The 11821-nt window shown below is 36.9% G+C and overlaps 1 long non-coding RNA gene across 1 annotated transcript; it reads left to right on the plus strand.

Annotated features, from left to right (window-relative positions):
• Positions 1-34: 34 nt before the first annotated feature.
• Positions 35-9552, plus strand: LOC120243127. The gene is made up of 3 exons (XR_005531226.1): positions 35-116; positions 7408-7452; positions 9532-9552. It is a non-coding gene; the product is annotated as an uncharacterized LOC120243127 (long non-coding RNA).
• The last annotated feature ends 2269 nt before the right edge of the window (positions 9553-11821 follow it).

Below are 11821 nucleotides of genomic sequence, written 5' to 3' on the forward strand. Positions count from 1 at the left end.
CGAAGTTAGGCGTGAGAAAGCAAATCCCTGGAAAGCAGCCCGTCAGCCTCAGCAGGACCCTGAAAATTGGGGACAGAAATCCAGTATGGAAAATTCTGACAGCTGTCAGGAAGGAGGTTGGTAAAACCGAATGCCCGGAGAGAGGAAAATCATTCAAATTTAAGAAAAGGGCATTTGTGGACATGAAAGATAAAGCCAGTATAAAACCGTAGTACCTCAATTCAAAAAGCAGACTTTTCCATATTTTTTAATTTCCCAAATCGAGAAGTTCATAAGTACACCCCTAGTGGATTGTTCCTCTCCACATCCTTTCCAATCCATCCTTTCTATGGATTATTAAATCCATAGTGCGCCTGACTATTTAATAATATTTAGAATTGAGAAAATACCTTAATGATACTTTGATATATAGAGCTTTCACTCTCCTCCTCTCATTTTGATTCTCACACCAACCCGCAGAAAGAAACTGAAGCTTATGAATAAATAAATGGCTTGCTCAAGGTCATACATTCAGTATGAAATGCTGCGACCAGGCTGTGGGATGTAATGTAATCTGGCTTGATAGCATTCATTGATGTCTAGCACCTGACACAAAGCAGCATCCTGCTAGTGTTTTAATATTTGTTGAGTACAAGGTAGTAATACCATATTGCTTTGGCTCTGGCACATTCTCCTGAGTTGTAGAGGTGAACCTATGTCTGCCTGTTTCTTGACTTTTCACCTATGGTTCAGTTTGCTGACATACCACCTTAATCCTTTTAAGAATATATTTTAAAAATCTCCCATTTTGTTAGTATTTGAGAACTATACATTTGGCTGGAACTATGCGACATAATTTGAGAATAATTACTAGAGTGAAACACAGGAGCTAAATAAGTGGAAAATAAGAAAGATCCAGTGTATGTCCAGCTAGGAGTGTCAAAAAGAGAAACTAGAGAGAATGGATATGAGCAGTGTTCATAAATAATAACAGAATTTTTCAGGATTGTGGAATATTTGCTCAGATTCAAGAAGCACATATTCTTCAGCAGGTTTAAAATAAAGAATTTCATACCTGGGCGTATGCTGATGAAACCGCAGAACACCAAAGACTAAGAAGTATTAAAAGAAACTTTGTTGTTGTTGTTGTTGTTGTTGTTGTTAGAGTATAAAATATACATGATGTTTATAGTATAAAATATACATAACAAAACAATTTACATCTTATTTTATTTTTGATAAGTTTGTGTATACATGTGTGTGTATATATATATATATATATTTGTTTGCTTTAGAGAAAGAGAGCATGTGCATGAGCGGAGGGAGAAGGGCAGAGGGGGAGAGAGAGAATCCCAAGCAGGCTTTACACTCAGCATGGAGCCCCATTGGACTTCAGCCCCCAACCCTGGAAATCATGACCTGAACTGAAATCAAGAGTCAGATGCTCAACCGGCTAAGTCACCCAGGCACCCCTCATCTTAACTATTTTAAAGTGTACTGTTCGGGGCACCTGGGTGGCTCAGTCAGTTAAGCATCCGACTTCAGCTCAGGTCATGATCTCGCAGTTTGTGAGTTCAAGCCCCATGCTGACAGCTCAGAGCCAGGAGCCTGCTTTATATTCTATGTCTTCCTCTCTCTTTGCCTCTCCCCTGCTCACACTCTGTCTCTCTCTTTCAAAAAATAAACATTAAAAATTTTTTTAATTATATTAAAAAAGAAAGCTAGTAAGGATATAGAACTAGTTCCCAACCTTCGCTTGAACATTAGAGTCACCTGGAAATCTCTTAAGAATTCTAAAGAACAGGCTAACACCCTATACTATTTAAATCACAATCTCAAGGGTTGGGATACAGGCATTGATATTTTGGGAAGATACAAAGGTGATTTGAACAGAGTGCAGGGAAATTAGGGAACTATTGTTATAGAAGACCTTAACAAGCCTATCAACCAATTTGACCTAGTTGGCATTTATAAAAAATTCCATCCAATAATTAGAACATACCTTCTTTGTACATGGAATATTCAAGAAAGTGGACCATATTCTCTGTCATGAAACAAACCTCAACACATTTAAAATGATTGAAATTAAAAAAAAATAAGGCGATTGTAATCATAAAATACTTTCTCTGCCAACAAAGGAATTAAACTAGAAATCAATAACAAAGAGATTTGTGAAAAATTTAGAAATTAAGTAAGTATATAAATTCTACACAAACTCTTCCAGACAATAAAATAGGAAAGAACACTTTCCAACTCATTTATAAGAACAGTGTTACCCTGATTCCAAAACTAGACAAAAACAGTAAAAGACATGAAATTGAACATAGGACAAAAGTCCTTTACAAGTTTATAGGAAATCAAGTCCAACAATTGCCTCTAGACAGAGAGTCTGAACAGTTGTGATTTTGGCCCCAGAACTTTCACTTCTCTCACAGATTATGCTTTAAAGCTGATTCTAAAATTCATATGGAAAAACAAAAGATACAGAATAACAATGTTGTAACAGAACCACAAAGTTAGAGGACTTATACTACCTTCTTTCAAGTCTTATTATAAAGCTAAAGCAATAAAATAAATGGAGTATTGTTATAGACACATAGATAAATGAAATAGAATAGAATCTAGGAATAAACTCACATATAATATGGTCAATTGATTTTCAGAATTGTACCTTTTATGAGAAAGAATTTTTTTTTCCCACAAATGGTGCCAAAACAGCTGGATATCAGTTGAAGAAAAAAATGAACCTCAATCCCTACCTTAGAGCATACACAGAACTGTTAATTCAGAATGGATCATAAACTGAAACATAAAAACTAAAACTGTAAATCTTCTAGAAGAGGTCAAAGAGAAAAAATCTTCGTCCCTTTGATATTGGCAGAATTTTTTGAGAAAGGTCACACACACACACATATTAAAAATGATTAATTGAACTTTATAAATGGTAAAAATTTCTGCCCTTTTTAAAAAATGTTTATTTTTTAAGGAGAGGGAGAGACAGAACATGAGCGGGAGAAGGGAAGAGAGAGAGGGGCACAGAATCTGAAGCAGGCTCTAGGCTCTGAGCTGTCAACACAGAGCCCAATGTGAGACTTGAACTCAACAACTGTGAGATCATGACCTGAGCTGAAGTTAGATGCTTAACCAGCTGAGCCACCCAGACACCCCTGCTCTTTGAAAGACACCATTTTGGAAATGAAGACAATTTATAGACTGGGAAAAAATCATAATACATGATCTAGCAAAGGACCTAAATTCAGAATGTCTCAGAACTTCTTCAATCAATAATGGAAAAACATCCCAGTAAAATAATGGAAATAAAACTTCTCAGCAATAAAAAGTAACAAACTACCAATATGGATGAATCTGAAGTATATTATCTGAGAGAAAACAGCCAGATAGAAAATATGCAAACCGTATGATTTTATTTTATTTTATTTTTTTAATATTTTTATTTATTTCTAGGAGAGAGAGAGAGAGAGAGACAGCGTGAGCAGGGGAGGGTCAGAGAGAGAGGGAGACACAGACTCTGAAATAGGCTCCAGGCTCTGAGCTGGCAGTCAGCACAGAGCCCGACGCGGGGCACGAACCCAGGAACCGCGAGATCATGACCTAAGGGAAAGTTGGATGCTTAACCGACTAAGCCACCCAGGCGCCCCTGAATTTATTTTAATATAAAGCTCTAGAGCAGACAAATCTTATCTATTGTAATAGTTGAATTAGCAGCTGCTTGGGGTTGAGGACAGATAGAGAGTTGACCACAGAGGCGCATGAGGGAACTTTCTGTTGTAGTGGAAATATTCTATATATTTTTATTGCGGTGGTGGTTACACAGTGCATACAACTGTCAAAAGTTATCTTCTGTAACTTAAATTATATTTGATTATATATTATTTTTTCCACTGAAACTGATTTTTAAAATTTATTTATTTATTTATGTTTGAGAAGAGACAGAGCATGAGCAGGGGAAGGGTCAAAGTCAGACACTTACCTGACTGAGCCACGCAGGTGCCCCTGAAACAGATTTTTTTAAATGTTTACTTATTTTGAGAAAGAGAAAGAGTGGAGGAGGGACAGAGAGAGAGAGAGAGAGAAAGAAAGAGAGAAAATCCCAGTCTCCTCACCACCAGCACAGAGCCCAACATGGGCCTTGATCCCATGAGACCAGAAGATCATGACCTGAGCCAAGATCAAGTGTTGGATGCTTAACCAACTGAGCCACCCAGGTGCCCTGAAAGTGATTTTTTTTAAATGAGAAGACTATCCAGGATTTCTTTAGGGTTTGAAGTATACTAGATATGGTATATGTGTTATTTTACTCAGTTCTCAAGCAATCCAGTGATGTAGGTGCTATCAATCCCATTTTGGAGATGAGGAAATTAAGGCTTAAATTGTAAAAATATCATACAGCTGGTGAATAGGCTGAATTCAAACTTCTCTTTTTATCTCTAAAGTAAGTATCATAAAACCAACTTTACTGAATTGTTATCAGGATCATTAAAATTAAATACAAATAAAGCACTGCAAAGATTTTCCCAGTTGAAATGACTTTGAAATCATAGCCCAAAGAAGGTGTGGGTTGGAACTTGCTGCCTCAATCTAACCAACTCAAATTCCCACTAAAAAAATTTTAACATTCTCCATAGGACTTAAACCAGACCCAGGGTCTCAATAATGTAATAGTCAAAATTTTCAGGATCCAATCCACAATTATTCAGTTTATGAAGAACTATGAAAATCGCAATTCACATGAATATAACAGTCAACAGATACCGATACTAGGATGACACAAATGTTGAAATTATCCAGAAAAGATTTTAAGCAGCTATTAAAAAGTACTTGAACAAGCAATCATGAAAGATCCTGAAACAGAAGTTATAATTGAGAATATTAGTAACATAACAGAGGCTACCAGTAAGAACCAAATGGAAATTTTATAACTGAAAAAAGTATATAACTGAAATGTAAAACTGTCTGCAGAGAATCAATGGTGGGATGAAAATGAAAGAGAAAAGAGTTGGTGAACTTGAGGAAACCTCAGGAGAAATGATGCAATCTGAACCTCAGGACAAAAAATGATGGGAAAAACAAACCAACCAACTTCAGGAATGAAAGAAAACAAAAGAGATACCATTTTGTGTCATCAGAGTCCCAGCAGGAAAGGAAAGAGAGTTTGGTTCTAAAATATACTTGAAAAAATAATGGTTTTCTAAGCATCACAAAGAAAATTTCATAAGAGGAGGGTATGATTAGGAAAATAATGTCTCAAAGGCTCTGGGGGTGGGGTATACTGAAAAAGACCACTGAGAACACTAATCTAGAGCACTAATATCTCTAACATCACAAAGAGAACCCACTAAGCAGCATGTATTTCCTGATGGAAGAAGAATGTACCACCATCTTGGAAATAGTCTTGCCCGCTTGCCCCCACCGAAAAGGAAAAGAAATTGCAACCTGACCTGATCAAGCCCATAAAGTAACAATTTAACAGGAAAACAGAGGTCACAGAGAAATACGGTAAATCTACAACCTGGACAAAATTAGCAAAATCTGGCTATTGAGAAAAACAAGACAAAAACAACAAACAAAAAGCCCTTTTCTTTAACAAAAAGAAAATAAATTGCACTGGGGGGAAAAATTGAAAGAAAACCTATAGATAAAATGATGCTTAAGATACATATTTTTAAGGGCACCTGGGTGGCTCAGTTGGTTAAGCATCTAACTTCGGCTCAGGTCATGATCTCACAGTTGGTGGGTTTGATTTCCACATCAGGCCCTGTGCTGACAGTTTGGAGCCTGGAACCTGCTACGAATTTTGTGTCTCCCTCTCTCTTTGCTCCTCCTCCACTCATGCTCTGTCTCTCTTCATCTCTCAGAAACGAATAAACATTAAGAAAAAAATTTTTTAGATACATATTTTTAAAAACAGACAAAAAAATCTCTGGTTTATTTTGGATGCTAAAACCACTGAAAAGACACAAGAAAATGGTTGCCATCAAGTAGAATATGATTATTTTAGAGCACTTGCCTTTTAAAAATTTCTGGACTGGCAAAAGTTGGACAACTTGGGTAGTGAGTTGGGGCACCTGGGTGGCTCAGTTGGTTGAGTGCCAACTGCAGCTCAGGTCATGATCTCACAGTTCGTGGGTTCGAGCCCTCAACTGGTCTCTGTACTGACAACTCAGAGCCTGGAGCCTGCTACGAATTGAATTCTGTGTCTCCCTCCCTCTCTGCCCCTCCCCCCACCAATGCTCTGTCTCACTCTGTCACTCAAAAATAAATAAATGTTAAAAAAAAATTCTGGAACCAAACATATATCTTGTAAGATAATTTAGAGTTTAAGGAAGTCATTAGAAAAACTATTTCAAAAAAGAGAACACACCAGATGATCATAAAGTTAGAGAGCAATATGTCAATCACAAAATATTGCAAATCTGATAAAACAGTATTACTGATAATTAAGTTCTGCCCTTGAATGTAGGGAAAAAAAAAAAAAAAAACCCTTGAGGAGGGCATGGGTGGCTCAGTTTCTTAAACGTCCAGCTCTTGACTTTTGCTTGGTTCATGATCTCACATTTGTGGGTTAGAGCCCCACATTGGACTCTGCACTGACAGTGAGGCCTGCTTGGGATTCCCTCACTCTCCCTCTTTCTCTGTCTGTCCCTCCCTTCCTGTGTGCTCTGTCTTTCTCTTTCTCAAATAAACTTAAAAAATACTTCATTAAAAAAAGAAAGAAAGATAAAAAACCTTGAAATAACAAAAAAGGACAGTATACCAAATTGGATAGAAAAAGGAAGTTGAAATTTTAACAGACTAGTCCTGAGTAAACATTCTTTAAGCTATGCATTTATTTTTATATAAAAATAAATGCTCCATATTTGCATTATATTTCAGTTAAAAATGGTTTAAAAATAGTCACAAATGTTTCCTTCTTCTGAATAAGGCAAACATACATGTACAAAGAGAAGCCGCAGAAATTGCACAGAAAGATTTGATTATAAGATGAAAATTTGTTATCTGGGATATGCATATATTAATATTATAACCATCTAAATAAAAGCATAAAATTAAAATATTATTTGTAGAGAATGGGGAACTCCAAACTGAAAGCTATTGTTACAAAGCAATGTATTAGGTGAGGAAGAAATGATAAATAGTATAGAACTTCCAAGATCATTTTGATGTTTCAGCCTGACATAGTCTCATCATGAACATGAAACTTCTAACTTAAGTAATTAGAGAGTTCTAAACATTCTGTAGATATTTTAAAGTGAAATATGCTAAATGGTAGCATTTTGATAACTTTCAAGTGTAACCAGGTGTGTTCCCTGATACTTTAAGCTCATTAATTTGCAAAATGTGTTTCATTTCATTCCTAAATAAGAACTCACATTTTCCTTTTTACTTATTTTTTTTTTCCCTTGAAAGGTTATTGAATTCATTGGAGAATGAGTGCTGTCCTAAATTTGGTGAGTAAAGAATATACTCTACTTGTTGAAACTTGATTTACAAACTAGACTTAAGAGTATACCATACTGCTATTTGGTAAATTAAGCTGTTCATGTATACTTTTCTCAACATTATAATTTCTTGATAATAAGCAATAGTTGGCTAATTTGATTAGAGTTATTTTCATTCATTGGTTTAATAGAGGAAAAGTAAGAAGTTGCCAGTGTATTTTTAGAGTTTCTCAAGTGAGAATTCAGAAGGACTTCAGGGTCTTCATGGAATCAAGCTTTGAACTTTATGGCAAAACTGAAAGCAATTGGGAATGATTACGCAGTCTTGATGCTTATTTTTCTCTGCACAAAGTAATGTTTAATCAGTTTCCCCAAAGATTGGTGTTTATACCTCTGGCTGTACAAGATTAGCTTTTAAAAATAGTTATATATTTTATTGTAATTGAAAATACAACCAACCCCTCAACTTGCAGATGTGCTGCCTAGAACAAAGACAAGTTCAGAAATAATTAAATGGTTAATTTAATGTGGCAAAATGTGTGATGATGGTGTGCAAATGACTGGTTTGGAAAGTCTGATGTCTCAGCATTGCAACAAGCACTGGTCTGAAGAAGAGAAAGTCTGGGTTCTAGCTCTGGCTCAATCTATATTTGTTTCCTCCAACTCTTCGTATATTTACTAGGTGAAAATTTTATTTCAGGGCTTATTACAAGCTAAATACTGTAAAATATCCAAATATTTGAAACTGACCATAAATCTGTAGGGGATGCATCACTTTACTATAGACTCCTGTTTCCTCAAGTGAAGGATTGTAGTAAAGTTCAGTCTGCTTGTCTAACATTATGTAAAATACTATTGCATTTATCAAAGAACACTGCTAGTGAGTGATAACAGAGGATTCCTGTATTTAAGACTGAGCCTTTGATGGTTTGGTTGTGTCTAACTATCTAGCCCTTAGTAACATGTCTGCCATAGGTCCTGAAAGCTTTCCTCAGTGATTCATCTTTGGGCCACTCCATTCCAGCTTTTAAGATTTGGGGTTTCTGTGATTCTCTATATGCAAATCAATTATCATTAATCATTTCAGCTGGGTGCGTGTTTCACTACATCTTCATAAAACAATTTGCTTTAAAATCAACAGTAATCATTGGGCTCTGGGAGCATAAAGGGGATTCTGTTTTAATATGACAAAGTGATTCTTTGAAGTGCATAGGTGTCAGGTTAATAGTGACACTGATATTTTGTACAAGAATGCCTTACTAGCAAGGCTCTAAAATGCCAGAGTGCTAATGGATTTTCTTACTTCCAATATACAAGCATGATTCTCATACCTCTCTGTTTCCCTAGTAACTGTTTATGCTAAAAATAACCAACTTTGGAGAGCCTTTCTGTCAGGCTCTGGGATTTTAAGTTACTTATAGGCTAACAAGTTAGCCTGCTACGAATTCATGAATGCTGGAAAGGAGACATGAGATGCCTGATCAGAGTACAAGAACTCTTATTAGGCATAGCTCGCCAGCAGCATGAGCTTCACGCAGGCTTGCTTCCGTTCGCCACGTTCCCCAAGTCCCACAGTGGAGAGGCTGAGGGCTCAGGTAGGTGCCTGCACAGGCAGGGGATTATGGTACAGGGAGGAATACTGAGCTTAGGGGGTCTATTGCTTTTATAGCTAGTGGAAGCAAGCTTGTTATTTAATCAGGGAGAGGCATTATCTCAACTCTTAAAGTTGCTCTTTGCAAATGCACCCCCAAGAAATGGTCTGAGTCAAGACCTCTTGGCATACCAGCAAGAGCATATAATGACACTCAGGGCTCCTTACAGACTGCCTCTCCCCCAGACCTCTAACTTCAGTAATCTTTAGTTCTGTGACAAATTCCCATTTTTCTTCCTCCTTCCTTCCACAATGATTTCAGGAAAATACTACAAAACATCTGTCTCCTAAAGTGGTAGGGTGCCTAAAAGTTCTCGAAGAGAACCACCACTAGCAGGCATGGAAGAATCATCAGTATAAGTCAATGGCTCAATAACAATCAGATTTTTAAAATCAGCCAAAATATTTTTTTTATTTTTTTAATGTTTTATTTATTTCTAGGAGAGAGAGAGAGACAGCGTGAGAAGGGGAGGGTCAGAGAGAGAGGGAGTCACAGACTCTGAAACAGGCTCCAGGCTCTGAGCTGGCAGTCAGCACAGAGCCCGACGCGGGGCTCGAACCCACGAACCGCGAGATCATGACCTAAGTGAAAGTCGGACGCTCAACCGATTAAGCCACCGAGGCGCCCCAGCCAAAACATATTTTGTAGCTATTGTGGAGTCCTACCCTTTCTTTTTCACTGTTTCACTGAACTTTGCAACCATCAGAACGAAGGACAAATCTGTCTGTAGTTTGTTTTAAAATAAGTGGTTAAAATTAGTAATTTTCAGTATAGTTAGTAACACTCATCACAGCAAAAGCAGATCAAAATGTTCTCAGTTTGAAGTAGGGATTTATCCAGGCTCTTTTTCTTCTTTTTTAGTGAAGGCAGAAAACAAGAGAAAGCCTCACTACTAAGGGATGAGAGTGTTGCTTGTGTCCCTGCTCAGAGACAACCTGTGTCTGGTCTAAAGTCTGATGACAACTAATTTAAGTCAGTTCAAGTCCCCTTAAAGCTATAGAAGAAACAAGTCCTCAAGTTAGGAAAAGAGCCCAGAATTCTTTGTCATTCACCCCTGATGATAGAATTGTGAGTTTAGAGTTTCTTTATGTACAACAGGCAGCAAATTAGAAGAAAATATAATGTAGTTTTCATTTTGGGAGAAAATTGATAAATGGCCTTCAGATGTATTTCACATTCATCCTTCTTACAGAAGTTTCTTCATAAAAAATATTTTTAAGGAAAGAAAGAAAGGAAGGAAGGAAGGAAGGAAGGAAGGAAGGAAGGAAGGAAGGAAGGAAGGAAAAGAAGGGAAAGAGAAAGAGAAGAAAGAGAAGAAAGAGAGAAAGAGAGAAAGAGAGAAAGAGAGAAAGAGAGAAAGAAAGAAAGAAAGAAAGAAAGAAAGAAAGAAAGAAAGAAAGAAAGAAAGAAAGAAAGAAACTTTCTCCAGAGGTGATATGTCTGGATTTTTATGTTTCAGGGTATTCAGAGCACTGTTTCCCCCATCTGAAGAGTTTTCTGTTGAAATAAATTTTAATATTTTTGTCTAACAAGCATCACTTGCCACAACCCAACTCCATATTTTAACATTTCTTGCAAGTATCTCTGAGGTTCAGTTTTGGAGTTGATGTAAACAGTATATAGTCTACTCTTAACATCACCTCATAAAAGCCATAGCTCTTGTGCTGCAAGTGGCCATCTATAGGAATGGGAATTACAGAGCTTATCCTAAAGGTCTGTTGGGAAGATGAAATAAAAATATCTGAAGGAAAGTTGCTTGGCGTGGTGGACTAGAAGAGCTAATTTTATCTAAAACCTCCTATACCTGATTCCTTAAATTCCTTGAAGGCACCAATTGATCTTCTTCATTAATGTAGCTCCGTTGCCAAGCTTGGTACCTATATGTGTGTCCATAAATGTAAATTGAATGAATGAATGAATGAACGTTCTGCCACTTTTTCTATCTTATAAGAAGCAGGCGTGTCTGTGATGCATTAGAGGATGATAGTGTATTTCCACAATGTCTTTCCACCTAAGAGCTCATATAACTTTCTGTCAAATTATCTCACTGCTCCTTGTCACATCGCAGGGAGAGGGCATAATAGCCAAAGAAGTCATTTTCCTTATGGTTCCAGTCAGGGATCTTCACACCTACATAACATTAAGCACACATGAAACATCACCTGTAGTGACAAGCAATGTGACCTCATCATAATATATGCCTCTGACAACTAAAAGAGATATTCAGAATAAATGAAAAGATAACCATGAATGTCCTCTGGGGGCATAAGGAACTGCTAGAGACTTGAGTGCATGTGTTCTCTTTGAGATGGTACACTAGTGACCTCTAGTGGCAAAATTGATTCAAGGTAAGTTCTAGTTCACAAAATTTTTTACTTCATTACCCCTATCCTTGGGTTTTCCCTTCCCTTTAGCAACATTTTTCTGCTTGTAGAATAATTTTAATTATACACTGTGATTTTTATCTGTTAACATACAAAAATTATTTTTGCATTTCATAGAATCATAGAACTTTTGAGCTGAAACACTCTCAATTTATTGATTTTATTTCATCAAGTGCCAAAAAAAGAGCCCCAGAAAAAATAAAGTGACTTGTCTGAAAGACTAAAAGTCTAATGAGTCTAAGGCTCTTTCCAAACGTCAGATGACAGCACCCCAACTGACGTTTGACCTCATCAGCATGAGAGACTCCTAAGGGAGAACTACCCAGCAAAGCCCTTCCTGAATCTC

Source organism: Hyaena hyaena, unplaced genomic scaffold, assembly GCF_003009895.1.
Source record: "Hyaena hyaena isolate Hyena2069 unplaced genomic scaffold, ASM300989v1 scaffold_333, whole genome shotgun sequence".
Classification (NCBI taxonomy): domain Eukaryota; kingdom Metazoa; phylum Chordata; class Mammalia; order Carnivora; family Hyaenidae; genus Hyaena; species Hyaena hyaena.